Source organism: Bos javanicus, chromosome 19 (genome assembly GCF_032452875.1).
Source record: "Bos javanicus breed banteng chromosome 19, ARS-OSU_banteng_1.0, whole genome shotgun sequence".
Taxonomy (NCBI): domain Eukaryota; kingdom Metazoa; phylum Chordata; class Mammalia; order Artiodactyla; family Bovidae; genus Bos; species Bos javanicus.
Genome location: NC_083886.1, coordinates 62,594,172 through 62,608,620, shown reverse-complemented (window position 1 = coordinate 62,608,620; position 14,449 = coordinate 62,594,172). Strand labels below are relative to the sequence as shown.

The 14,449-nt window shown below is 44.1% G+C and overlaps 1 long non-coding RNA gene across 3 annotated transcripts in view; it reads left to right on the top strand.

Annotated features, from left to right (window-relative positions):
* The window catches only part of LOC133232964 (uncharacterized), a 109,061-nt gene that overhangs the window by 52,717 nt on the left and 41,895 nt on the right, over nt 1-14,449 (top strand). For all 3 annotated transcript variants that reach the window (XR_009731544.1, XR_009731543.1, XR_009731542.1), the window contains exon 3: nt 11,052-11,233. This is a non-coding gene — a long non-coding RNA (uncharacterized LOC133232964). The remainder of the gene's footprint in view (nt 1-11,051; nt 11,234-14,449) is intronic.

Here is a 14,449-nt window from a genome sequence, read left to right as displayed (position 1 = left end):
AATGTAAAACCCATTCTTAGCTCACTGGTGGTTCCAAAAGAGGTGATGGGCTATATTTGGTTATCTGGTTCTGATTTCAAACACCTCTGGCTTAAGACATAAAAGCTCAAAACCCTCAAATTTTTACTGTAGTCTAATAAGTGTACAACAATATTCTGCTTAAAAAATGTACCTTAATTCAAAATACTTTATTGCTAAAGAAAGCTAACCATCATCTGAGCGTTCAGTGAGTCATAATCGTTTTGCTGGTGGAGAGTTTTAGCTCGACATGGATGGCTGCTGACTGATCAGGACGGGGACTGCTGAAGCCAACAGTGAAGTCTGCTGCCCTGATTGACTTTTCCTTCCACTGGTTATTTCTCTGTAGTGGGCAATGTTGTTTGATTGCATTTTACCCACAGGAGACCTTTCAAAATTGGAGTCAGTCCTCTCAAACCCCGCCGCTGCTGTATCAACTAAATTATGCAATGTTCTTAATTCTTCGTTGTCAATTCAACAACCTTCACAGCCTCTTCACCAGCAATAGATCCCAGCTCAGAAAAGCACTTTCTTTGCTCGTCCGTAAGAAGCACCTCCTCGTCTGTTAAAGCTTTATCACGACGTTGCAGTGTCCCAGTTGCATCTTCGGCTCCACTGCTCATCCTGGTTCCCGTGCCGTCTCCCCCTCGTCTACAGGTGTCTCCTGCCCTGAAGCCTTGAGCCCCTCAGAGTCGCCCGAGAGAGCTGGAATCCACTTCTTCCAAACTCCTGTTAATGCTGATATTGCGATCTCTCCCCATGCATTACAGTGTTCTTAGTGGTGTCTAGCATGCTGAGTCCTTTCCAGAAGGTTTTCAGTTTATTTTGCCCAGATCCAGCAGAGGAGTCACTGTCAATGGCAGCTAGACCTTGCGAAGTGTATTTCTTAAAAAAAGTAAAACTTGAAAGTCAAAATCACCCCTTAAACCAGGGACTGCAGAATGGATATTATGTTAGCAGGTGTGAAAACCTCAGGACCACCTAGTCCGGCTCCATCAGAACCCTTCAATGACCAGGTGCGTGGTCCCTGAGCATGAAGATTTTAAAGAGAATCTTTTCTTTTTTCTCCTAGTAGTAGGTCCCAACAATGGGCTTAAAATACTCAGTGAGCCGTGCTGTTGACAGATGTGCCATCCAGGCTTTGTGGTGCCCTTACATTATGGAGTGGGCATAATCCTTACGGGTCCTACATTTCTGGAATGGCAAATGCACACCGGCTTCAACTCCAAGTCACCAACTGCTTTAGCCCCTAACAGAAGAGCCAGCCTGTCCTTTGAAGCTGTAAAGCCAGGCATTGACTTCTCTCTGTAAAGATGAAAATCCTAGATGGCATCGTCCACAATAAGGCTGTTTCTTCTACATTGAAGTTTCTTTATTTAGTGTAGCTACCTTCAATGGGCCCCCCAGATGGCACAGTGGTAAAGAACCCGCCTGCCAGTGCAGGAGATGTAAGAGACGTGGGTTTGATCCCTGGTCGGGAAGATCCCCTGGAGAAGGAAATGGCAACCCACTCCAGTGTTCTTGCCTGGAGAATCCCATGGATAGAGGAGCCTGGTGGGCTACAGTCCATGGAGTCACAGAGTCAGACACGACTGAGCGACTAACACAAATTAATAAATAAGCAAATAAAAAACAGAAAGTGTAATAGGATCCTGTTGTTTTAAAGTAGGCGATAGTTATCTTAGCTAGATCTCCTGGATGACTTGCTGCAGCTTATACAGAGCACCTGCTGTTTCTCCTGACACGTGGATGAGATGGAGGCGGCTGTTTTCCTCCAGCCTCACGAACCAACCTCTGCTAAGTGCCAAGCTTTTCTGCAGCTTCCTCGTGTCTCTCAGCCTTAAAGGAGGTGAAGAGAGTTAAAGCTTTGTTCTGGCTGAGGCTTAGCTTTAAGGGAATCCTGGGCCGGGTTTGATCTTCTAACCAGACCACTAAGACTTTCTGCATGTCGGCAGTAAGGCTCTTCTGCTTTCTTATCATTTGTGCGCTCCCTGGAGCGGCGCTTTTGTCTTCCTTCAAGGACTTTTCTTTCGCATTCACGACTTGGCTGACTGCGTGGAGCAAGAGGCCTGGCTTGAAGCCCGTCTCAGCTTCAGACATACTTTTCTCACTAAGCTCAGTCATCACTAGCTTTTGATTTAAAGTGAGAGACTCGAGACTCTTCCTTTCTCTTAAATACTTAGAAGCCCTGGTAGGGCTGCTCATTGTTCTGATTTCAATATTAGGGAACAGGGAGGCCTGGGCAGAGGGAGAGAGGCAGGTCTGACCAGCTGATGGAGTGGTCAGAACACACACAGCATCTATCCGTGAAGGCCTCTGTTTTTCATGGTTGGAATTCATGGTGCCCCAAAACATTTGAAATGGTGACATCAAAGATGTCACCAAAGCAAATAAAATACGCATAAAAGATTTGGACATATTGGGAAAACTACCAAAACGCGGCACACAGATAGGGAGTGACCAAATGCTGTTGGAACATCGGAGCCGATAGACTTGCTCAAGGCAGGGTGGCATAAACCTTCGATTTGTAGAAACACACAGTATCTGCAAAGCACAGTAAAATGAGGTCTGCTCGTGTCATCAGACATCCAGCATTCGACTTTCCAGTCATCTCATAAAAGTTAAACACGTGTGTGTTTGTATTTTTAATTTGTTAAAAATTGTTTACTTGAGTTGGGATCTGACTGATTTCCACATATGACAAATAAACTTCTGATTTATAGGTGCCCCCATTCTTCCTCACTCTGTCTCTCTGTCTTTACTTGCAGTTTATTTATTGAATAGACTGGATCATTTGTCCAGAGTCTGGATTTGGCCGGTTGCACCCCAGGGTGGCCCTGCCTTCTAAGCTTCCTGTAAGTTGGCAGCTCTGTATGGAGGCTTGATAAGGTCAACCTGAGAATAAATTGTGGGGAGGGCAAGGAAGACTTGTGGATGCTTTGTTTCCTTTTGTAGGGAGGTTTGTTTTCTCCTTTTATTGATATTTACAGATACTGTTGGTAGAAACCTAGATTCGTTAACTAAGTTGTTCAGTCACTAAGTCGTGTCTGACTCTTTGCAACCCCATGGACTATAGCCTACCAGGCTCCTCTGTCCACGGACTACTCCAGGCAAGAGTACTGGAGTGGGTTGCCATTCCCTTCTCCAGGGGATCTTCCTGACCCAGGGATCAAACCCATGTCTCCTGTGTTGCCTGGATTGGCAGGCACATTCTTTACCAGACTCGTTAATTAGCATTTCCAAAATGGTTATAGTCTAATTCTAGCAACTTTTTTATTAGCTAGAAACTTCTGTTTTAGAAAATGTCTTCTCATTTACAACTTTTCTCCCAAGTGGTGCACTTTATGTAGGAAAGTCATGGCAAATGCTTCATTTCCCCTTTATATTTACTACTTTTTAAATAATGCGTTAGTAAGCGTCTGTGATCAGTTAGTGTGATTATTTATTTGGGAGGGTCACTGTGAGTTACAGATTATACATACCTGCATGCACATACACATGCACACATGCACAAGAGATCCACCCTTAGTATCTTTCAATCCATTATGGTAATTTTTCCTATCATTGCTCAGAGTATCCCACTTTGATGGGAACAGTGGGCGGAGCTTCTTCAGGTTGGTTCCTGAGCCCTTTGGTAAGATGTCTGTAGTCTTTGCTAGGGTCCTTGTCATACGGGGATTTCAGCCTCTCCTGACATTTCCAGTTTCATATCTGTAATCAGTCAATTTTGCAAGAAGCCCTGGTTCTTTTAAGTAGGAAAAAATATTTGGACACCACTGTCTAGTCGGCAGGGGTCATCATTGGTACTGAGAGGGCTTTCTCAGTGGGATGATGCTAGGATATATGTAGATATGTTTTAAAAATAAAAAACTGTGAGTTTTTTATTGATGCTTCCAGTTCCAATGCAAGGGTTTTTAAGGTTTGTACTAAACCTGTTTTTGTATCAGATCTCTATCTTCTTTGTCTTACCCTAGAATCTCAGTTTTCAACAGCACTAGGAATTTTATTTACTTTTGATTTTTCTTTTAAAAAATTTCATCGTGCTATAGTTGCTTTACAATGAGGAGGTTTAGAGTAAACGTAGTCAACACTCGGTGCTTTTCTGTTTCATGCCCTCCCAGCATTCTAGGAATAACAATAGCACGCCACTGCAGCTGTGTGATTACAGAAGAGACTGTGCAGCTTGTTTGGGTCATTTTCTTTGTCTTGAGCATATCTAGAGGACACCCTCCAGAAGCATGCAGACAAATTATTGTGCTTTAAAGTTGCATAGAATGGTTAGATTTCTCTATGTGTGATGACGCTACCACCTAGATATATATTTAAAACCATTTACTTTTATTTTTGGCGCTGCATTTTAAAACTAGTATCTATGTTTTACTTGAAGCTTTTATGTAGTTTCAGAAGGAAATATCCAGAACAATGTAGATTGATGGAAGGCTAAACGTATGTATATACAATTCTACTGTTGTTTTAAAAAAAGAAGCAAATACCTATGTATCATATATTTATTATGTTGTTGTTCAGTCACTAAGTCGCCACAAGCCTCACAGCCAAAACATAAAACAGAGGCAATACTGTAACAAATTCAATACTTAACAGAATGGTCCACATTAAGAAAAAAATCTTTCAAAAAAAAAAAAAAAACCAAAACCAAGTAAATATCAACTGTATGATAGTCAAACTTGTCCCAAGAAAGTGACTATTCCTGAACTGTGTGTCATGGCTTAGTTCCGAATAATATTTGTGTAGCAATAATGATGTCATGATTAAGTACTAATGTAACAAATTTTGATATAAATGAGTTGGGAGTCTGACTAGAAGGCAAGAATGTGTGGAGACTAGTTGTAAAAGAGATGTGGTAAATGAGTTAACCCTTAGGACTTACAGCCAGAATTCCACAGGTAATATTCTAAAACGGAACAATTAAGAAATGGTAGTATTTGTTGCTTAGGTATTAGAAAGGACATGTCCAAAGAAACATCTAAGGGGTGTTTCAGGGAGATGGGAATAGAGTATATGGAAGAAAAGTGCCAGTCTGCAAAGACAGTTGCATAGAACCATTTGACTTTTAAACTCTCTGCCTGTGTGGCATTGATACGGTACCTTTCTTAAAGAGAAGCCAGGCAAGAACCAGAAATGGGAAGGGCTGCACGGTGGGAGGGTCGCCGTCAGCACCGGAGTTCATCATCAGCACCAACAACGTCGTTGTCGTTTAGCTGCTCAGTCGTGTCCGACTCTTTGCAACCCCACCAGGCTCCTCTGTCCATGGGATTCTCCAGACAAGAATACTGGAGTGCGTTGCCATTTCCTTCTCCAGGGGATCTTCCCGACTCAGGGATCAAACCCAGGGCTCCTGAATTGCAGGCAGATTCTTTACCATCTGAGCCTCCAGGGAAACCTATCAACACTGACAAATTATTATTTTTTTAAAGAGACTTGGAGTAGAAACAGAAGTATAACCCCAAGCAGAATAAATAGCAAGTCAAATGGTGTCTTAATTGAGCAAATATTGATGGGTTCCTAAAACCAAGAAAATGCATGCTATTCCCAAATGGAATTCCTATTTAAATGAAATGACCTTCTTCTCTCAACCGCTAATTAAATGAGAACCCCAGGGAGAGAATGAAGAGCTGTGAACTGTGAGTACATCTTAAAAGTGAAAATACTATCCTCTGGGGTAATGTATTAACACCTTCAATTTGCCAAAGAATCAGCAATAATGGTCAATTTATTGCTCTCAGGGAAATCATATGACTGCTGAAATGTGTAAAGAGAGCATCTAGAATTCCAAAACCCATTGTTTCTTTTGGAGAGGGGCAGGGATCACTGGCTGAGGCCCTCGGTTACCTTCCAACGATACCCCCTTGGAACTCACAGTGTCATTATTATCTTTGGGATTCGGGGGCCTGGAGGGATGGTGAGAAGGAAAAAAGCATAGACCAGTATAAACCTCATTCAAACCACTAATTTTTAAACATATTGTATCTCAAATTTTGCAGCTTGGATAAATTTTCCCTCTCAAGTCTCCTTTTCCCATTTATTGCAAAGCATGATAAAACTGAAAATGAGCTGGATGTGGAAAAGCTGTGTATGTAGAGTTCCTGAGTTTTAAAATGCGTATATTGAGTTTCTGTGTACTAACAAGTGCAGGAGGAACTAAGCTGAGGTCCCAAGGGTTGAATTTATCATTGGTCTTTCCTGATGTTTGAACATAGAAAATGGAGCTGAGCTGAGTTCTGTACTAGCTAGGATATCCTGTGGGCTCTCTTCCTGCTTTCAAACTGTTTTGGCTCCATCATCTATATTAAATATTAAAATGAATGCTCTGGGAATGAATGCCTATTTAATTTTTTATTTCTTTATTTTCATAGCTATTTTCTTCCAATTTTATTGAGATATAATTGCCATATAACACTGTACAAATGCAAGTTAAGGGCTTCCCTGGTGACTCGGTTGGTAAAGAATCTGCTTGCAATGCAAGAGACCTGGGTCCAATCCCTGGGTTGGGAAGATGCCCTGGAGAAGGGAAAGGTTACCCACTCCAGTATTCTGGCCTTGAATTCCATGGACTGTATAGTCCATGGGGTCGCAAAGAGTTGGAGATACTGAGCACCTTAAAAAAAAAAAAAGTGAAAGCCAAAAGTGTAAGCAATGGTTTTTCCAGTAGTCGTGTATGGATGTGAGAGTTGAACCATAAAGAAGTCAGAGTGCCGAAGAATTCACACTTGAATTGTGATGCTGGAAAAGACTCTTGAGAGTCCCTTGGAGTCCCTTGGACAGCAAGCTTGGACAGCAAGGAGATCAAACGAGTCAATCCTAAAGAAAATCAATCCAGAATATTCATTGGAAGGACTGATGCTGAAACTGAAGCTCAATACTTTGGCCACCTGATGCAAACAGCTGACTCATTGGAGAAGATCCTATTGCTGGGAAAGATTGAAGGCCAAAGGAGAAGTGGGCAGCAGAGGATGAGATGGTTGGATGGCATCATTGATTCAATGGACATGAACTTGGGCAAACTGCAGGAGACGGTGAGGAACAGGGAGGCCTGGCATGCTACAGTACATGGGTCGTGAAGAGTTGGACAGGACTTGGTGACTGAACACACACGCACATAATTATAAATGGTTTGCTGAGCTACAAAATATGTTTGGTAACAGCTAGTAACTAAGAAAAAGATCCTTTAAAATATACTTCAGTTTTCTAAACACCAGTTCGTTTTAACTTTGTGAAATGAGTTTAACAGTATGCTATTCAGTTTCATAATGTTTTTTTATATACATTTTCCATCCCAACTAAATTGAAATATGCATCAAATATGTTCATAATATAAATCTTGGAAGATAACAAAGCATAATTATGTGTAACGTGGAGTCTTAAGATACTAAAAAAGAATTCTGAGGTAAATTGAATTGAAATGGAAATAATTTAATAGATATTTAGCCAGAAATAACCAAGATTTTATGATAAGCAAACACGTCTTTTTTTTTTTTTTAACTTTTAATTTTGCACTGGGGTATGACCAGTTAGCAAACAGTGTTGTGATGGTTTCAGGTGAACAGCAAAGGGACTCAGCCGTATACTTGTATCCCTTGTCCCTTCAACTCCCCTCCCATCCAGGCCGCCAGGTTAACATTGGGCAGAGTCCCCTGTGCTCTGCAGTGGGAACTTGTTGGTTATCCATTTCAAACGGAGCAGTGATTACATGTTGATCCCAGACTCTCTAACTATCCCTTCTCCCCATCCTTCCCTCCCACACCCGCAGCAACCATAAGTTCGTTCTCTGTTTCTGTTTGGTAAGTTAATTTGTATAACTTCTACTTAAATTCCACATGTAAAGGATGTGATAGTTTTCCTCCTCCTCTGACTTATTTCTCTCAGCATGACACTGCCTAGGTCCATCCGTCTTGCTGCAAACGGCATTATTTCAATCTTTTTTATGTGCAAGTGATAGTCACGAGATGGAACACAAGACCACCTGACCTGCCTCTTGAGAAACCTATATGCAGGTCAGGAAGCAAGAGTTAGAACTGGACATGGAACAACAGACTTTTTCAAATAGGAAATGGAGTACGTCAAGGCTGTATATTGTCACCCTGCTTATTTAACTTATATGCAGAGTACATCATGAGAAACGCTGGGCTGGATGAAGCACAAGCTGGAATCAAGATTGCTGGGAGAAATATCAATAACCTCACGTATGCAGATAACACCTTTATGGCAGAAAGTGAAGAGGAACTAAAAAACCTCTTGATGAAAGTGAAAGTGGAGAATGAAGAAGTTGGCTTAAAGCTCAACATTCAGAAAATGAAGATCATGGTATCTGGTCCCATCACTTTATGGGAAATAGATGGGGAAACAGTGAAAACAGTGTCAGACTTTATTTTTCTGGGCTCCAAAATCAGTGCAGATGGTGACTGCAGCCATGAAATTAAAAGACGCTTACTCCTTGGAAGGAAAGTTATGACCAACCTAGATAGCATATTGAAAAGGTCCGTCTAGTCAAGGCTATGGTTTTTCCTGTGGTCATGTATGGATGTCAGAGTTGGACTGTGAAGAAAGCTGAGTGCCGAAGAATTGATGCTTTTGAACTGTGGTGTTGGAGAAGACTCTTGAGAGGCCCTTGGACTGCAAGGAGATCCAACCAGTCCATTCTAAAGGAGATCAGCCCTGGGGTTTCTTTGGAAAGAATGATGCTAAAGCTGAAACTCCAGTACTTTGGCCACCTCATGTGAAGAGGTGACTCACTGGAAAAGACTCTGATGCTGGGAGGGATTGGGGGCAGGAGGAGAAGGGACGACAGAGGATGAGATGGCTGGATGGCATCACCGACTCAATGGACGTGAGTCTGAGTGAACTCCGGGAGATGGTGATGGACAGGGAGGCCTGGCGTGCTGCGATTCATGGTCGCAAAGAGTCGGACACGACTGAGCGACTGAACTGAACTGAACTGAATATTCCATTATATATATGTACCGTATCTTTATCCATTCTTCTGTCGATGGGCATTTAGGTTGCTTTCATGTCTTGGCTATTGTCAGCAGTGCTGCAGTGAACTTTGGGGTGTTTTTTCTTTCTGAGTCACATTTTTCTCTGGATATATGCCCAGGAGTAGGGTCGCAGGGTCATATGATAGCTCTATTTTTAGTTTTTTAAGGAACGTCCATACTGTTCTCCATAGTGGCTTTACCAATTTACATACCCACCAGCAGTGTAGGAGGGTTAAGCAGATGCTTATTTTTAAAAACTTCCTGGACTGGCCTCAGAAATGCTTGACAAACACACGGGTAGGTTTTGGGGTAGTTCATCAACATTGCAGTGCATTGGATCTTAGCAAGGAATTACGGCTGTGACATAAATTTGACCTCTGTCTGAAGTTTGTTTTGAGCTGGGAAATCATTCCATGACAAATGGGTTCACAAAGATGACACCGCAGGAAAGTATAAATTACTGGCAATTGGGGCAGAATTTGAGCTTCCAAATAAAGTTTCAAATTAGCCAAAACAAAAAAAAAATTAAAAGTGGGGAAGAGGACCCATGGCCTCTGTCCCAGATATGACATTTATGATTTCAAGGTGACATTCTGTGTTTGGGGTGCTGGGTTCGGAAGTCATGGTCTGTTGGTAAAATATTGTCAGAAGTCCCAAGGAGAGGCTCATCCTAAAGATGAGTTCTTTGGGAAGGGAAAGTTTTAATTTGTTTTGTAGATTCTGAATCCGTGAAACCAAGGTGGGGAATCTGGGCTGTTGTTCCCCCATCGGAATTCCCCTCCCCGATCTGAGTTCAGTGTTTCTCTAGGATTGGTTCCACAGTGGGGTAAACATCGGGACAGAGGGGCTGCTTCAAAGCAAATGAGGCCCTTAATTTATCATAAAAAAGAAGACTGGTTGTTAAGGTTTTATTGGATTACAATAAAGGCTCCTAGCACTAGGAGCCTGTGGTTTTATTCCCGGCATCACTCAGGGAGGTTGAAATCATAACCACAGATTATAGCAATGAACTTCCAAATTTCCATACCCTAAGCAGAGACGCTGCCTTCCTGGAGCTAACGTGGAATTACATGCTCTGCGATTTTAGGGGATGTATTGGAAAACTTTCTGTTTGGATATCGCTGGGGAAAGGCTGTGATTCTCCAATCACCTCTGTGGTCACAGCTCCAGTGTTCTTAAAAAAGGAAAGGAAAAAAAAAAACAAAAGATGATTGTTGCAACTCCCTCAGCTCTGTTCTCTTGGACAGTTTGAAGGTTTTCATTAATTTTTTTTTTTTCTTTCACTGAGTTCAGTAAAAGTTCTTATAAGGTCGTCCTAGGTTGTAGCAGTGGCTTCTGCAGATTGCCCAAATGGCCTCTGATCAAGTTGTGTTTTATTAGCCAAATAGACTCTAAAATCTACCATCTGATGTAAATTGTATGTTCGATGTGAAGTGCCACCTCATTGGAAAAGACCTTGATGATGGGCAAGATTGAAGGCAAAAGGAGACGAGGGCGGCCGAGGATGAGAGGGTTAGATGGTGTCACTGACTCCATGGACATAAATATGAGCAAACTCTGGGAGATGGTGAAGGTCAGGGAAGCCTGGCGTGCTGCAGTCCGTGAGGTCACAAAGAACTGGACGCAACTTAGTGACTGAACAACACCAACATATATTTAGGAGGCTCTAGTGGTAAAGAACCTGCCTGCCAATGCAGGAGACTTAAGAGATTCGGGTTTGATCCCTGGGTTGGGAAGATCCTCTGGAGAAGGAAGTAACAATCCACTCCAATATTCTTGCCTGGAGAATCCCATGGACAGAGGAGCCTGGTGGGCTGCGGTCCACGGGTTCGACACGACTGAGCGACTTAGCGTGAGCACGATGGTCTGTGTGCTCAGTTAGGTCTGACTCTTTGCAGCCCCATGCACTGTGGCCCGCCAGGCTTCTCTCTCCATGGGATTTCCCAGGCAAGAGTACTGGAGTGGGTTGCCATTTCCTTCTCCGGGGATCTTCCCAACCCAGGGATTGAACCCACATCTCCTATGTCTTCTGCACTGCAGGCAGATTCTTCATACCACTAAGCCACCCAGAAGCCCATTTAGTACTCTGCATACATTAAAAAATTGGAGGCCACCATTACTGATCCATATTGGAATGAAAGAGTTAATGGAAGACACAAACAAATGCATTTGATTTTTCTTCTGGGAAGAGAGACCTGATTGAACCAGTCATGAAAAATAAGGTCTGTTTGAGTTCTTCCTTTCTCTTAGACTGTTTGTTGCCCAGACATTTAATGAAGTGGAAACAGAGTCTATGAAAGCCCCTGCATTCATTGATCTCTCTGCTTGAAACTTCTGGCCATATTTGTCTTTTGCCCTCCAGGCTCAGGGCCATTCTCGCATTGTAGGCAGCCGTGTCCCAGTTTTCATAGTCGGAGAGAGAAGCAGTGATGTCTTTGGGAAGGATGGTCAGTGCCTGGAGGGATGGGAGCTTGTCTTTTGTCTGGTCTGTTAACAGTTCAGTTTTCTTCCTCTACTTCTAAATAGGAGCTAATCCTTGGGAGTGTTCATTGCCTTAGTGAAGATGCCCTTCCCTAAACTGTGTAAGTCACAGAAAACCCATACTCAGGCAGTAAAGACATATGTTATCTCACAGAAATGGAGATCCAGAAATGGGAGCCCTTTTATCAATAATCAAAGAAGGCAGTGGCACCCCACTCCAGTACTTTTGCCTGGAAAATCCCATGGATGGAGGAGCCTGGTAGGCTGCAGTCCATGGGGTTGCTAAGAGTTGGAATGTCAGTAAGGGCTTTGGCTGGTTTGGGTTTTGTTCCCAGGTATCCATTCTTCCCCTGGAACAGGGTTCAATATCCCTGTCCACATTCACATGACTTACCCCACCCCAATGAGAAGAGATCAAACCAGTCAGTCCTAAAGGAAATCCACCCTGAATATTTATTGGGAGGACTGATACTGAAGCTGAAGCTCCAATACTTTGGCCACCTGATGTGAAGAGCTGACTCATTGGAAAAGACCCTGATGCTGGGAAAGATCGAAGGCAGGAGAAGGGGACGACAGAGGATGAGATGGTTGGATGGCATCACTGACTCAATGGACATGAGTCTGAGCAAACTCCAGTAGTTGGTGAAGGACAGGGAAGCCTGGCATGCTGCGTCCATGGGGTCACAAAGAGTCAGACATGACAGGGACTGAACAACGAGAGAGGAGCGTGGCCTTCCCTGGTGGCTCAGTGGTAAAGAACCCGCCTGCCAACACAGGAGACCCAGGTTCCACCCCTGGATCAGAAAGATCCCCTGGAGAAGGAAATGGCAACCCACTCCAGTATCCTTGCCTGGAGAATCCCATAGTCAGTGGAGCCTGGAGGGCTGCAGTCCCTGGGGTCGAAAAGAGTTGGACATGACTTTGTGACTCAACAACAACCCCACCCCTATGGGGAGAGCCTGCTTCCCTTTCCCGTCCTCGCCCCCACCCCTCCCCACCCCCCCCCCCCGCCCTGCAGTCTCCTGGGACTGTGGGCTTTGGCCCCAAACAAGCTGTCCCCGGGGTGAGACTGTAGACAGGACGCTTTCACACAGAACCTTTCACTGAGCGGCTGGCTCGCGCCTCCTTCGCGAGGGGCTGCTTGCTGCCGGCTGAGCGGCAGGTCTCATCAGCAGCTGCTGCTTAGCCCCGGTCTTAGCCCCCGCCTGGGAGGAACAGGCATTTGGTGGTGGGGGTGAGGAGGGGAGGGACTGGAGCCCAGAAGTCCCGCAGCCCTCCCAGGAGAGAGGGAAACAAATGTGTGCTGCCTTAAGCCACTAACACGTTGGAGTTGTTTATGGCCACTGGAAAGAATGACTAATTTTAGAAGGCAGCATCCGTCCATCTCTCCAGCCGGTCCTGGCCCGCGGCGGGCTGCTCACTGAAGCTGCTTTCCCTTGCGGCGGGAGGCCGACGGCAGAGCTCCGCGCGTCCCCTCCGGAGGTGACGGGAGGCCTCCTGCCGGGTGTCCTGTGCACTGGAGAGCTTGGCGCAGAGTCCGGGGAAGACCTCTTTTGGTGTCTTCCCGATCAGAGACAGGCACAGGTCCGCCTCTAGCAGACGTCCCTGGAAAATGGTAACCTGCAGCTGACTTGTGCCAATCAGGATCGACTCCTCAGCCGGGAGGGCTGTTGCTTTTTAAAAAAAATAGCTTGTTTTGTTTAATTGAGGCCTAAGTGACACACGTTAGTTTCTACTGTACAGCACAATGATTCTGTGTTTGTGTATGTTGTGAAATGATCACTACGATAACTCTAGTTAACATACTTTGCCCTGCGTGCTCAGTTGTGTCTGACTCTGTGTGACCCCGTGGACCATAGCCCGCCAGGCTCCTCCGTCCGTGGGGCTCTCCAGGCGAGGACACTGGAGAGCATAGCCATTCCTTTCTCCAGGGGATCTTCCCGACCCAGGGACTGAACCTATGTCTCCTGTGCCTCCTGCATTGGCAGGCGGGCTCTTTACCATTAGGCCACCTGGGAAGCCTGGAATCGCCAAGGGGACACCCAGCTTGGTTTCAGATATCACGATGCAACTAACTTTAATGAACTACCCTCTGTCAAGTTTTGGTGTCACGTTGAAGATAAATTTCCACAATTATATAAAAAGGTCGTCAAAATATTACTCCCTCTTCCAAGTATGTTACCTGTGAATTCCACTTGTTTAAACCACTTCAAGCAAAATAGGGACTTCTCAGGTGGCTCAGTGGTAAAGAACCCGCCTGCCAATGCAGAAGATGCAAGTTCAGCCCCTGGGTTAGGAAGATCCCCTGGAGAAGGAAATGGCAACGCACTCCAGTATTCTTGCCTGGAGAATCCCATGGACAGAGGAGCCTGGCGGTCTAGAGTCCATGAGGTCACAAACAGTCAGACACAGTGAGCAACAGAGCATCCAGCCAGAACAATGGATCACAACAGAGCAAAAGCAGTAGACAGGAGAGCCTGAAATTTTACTATTTAATTAGGGCAGACTTGAAAGAGATTTACAAAATGTAAAACCAGTCCACTCTTTTCACTAAATTATTTTTGGGAAATACAGTTACTATTGATAACATATTTATGTTAAAATGGAATAGGTTTATATTTTAACAGTTAAAGAAAAATTTTATAAATATCTCAGCTTTAATTTCCAATATTTTAAAAAAGGAAAAGCTTTGGTTCTAAGGCCATGTATAGCATACATAAAAGTACATAAGTACGTAAGACTGTATGATGGACTGTTCCATTAAAGTCTATCACATTTTGAAGATGGCCCTTGGAGTAGGAAATGGCAACCCACTCTAGTATTCCTGCCTGGAGAAGTCCATGGACAGAGGAACCTGGTGGGCTACAGTCCATGTGGTCACAGAGAGTCGGACATGACTTAGCGACTAACATTTCCCTTCCCCTTACACTTAGGGTATCAGCTGAAAGCTGTTGCAA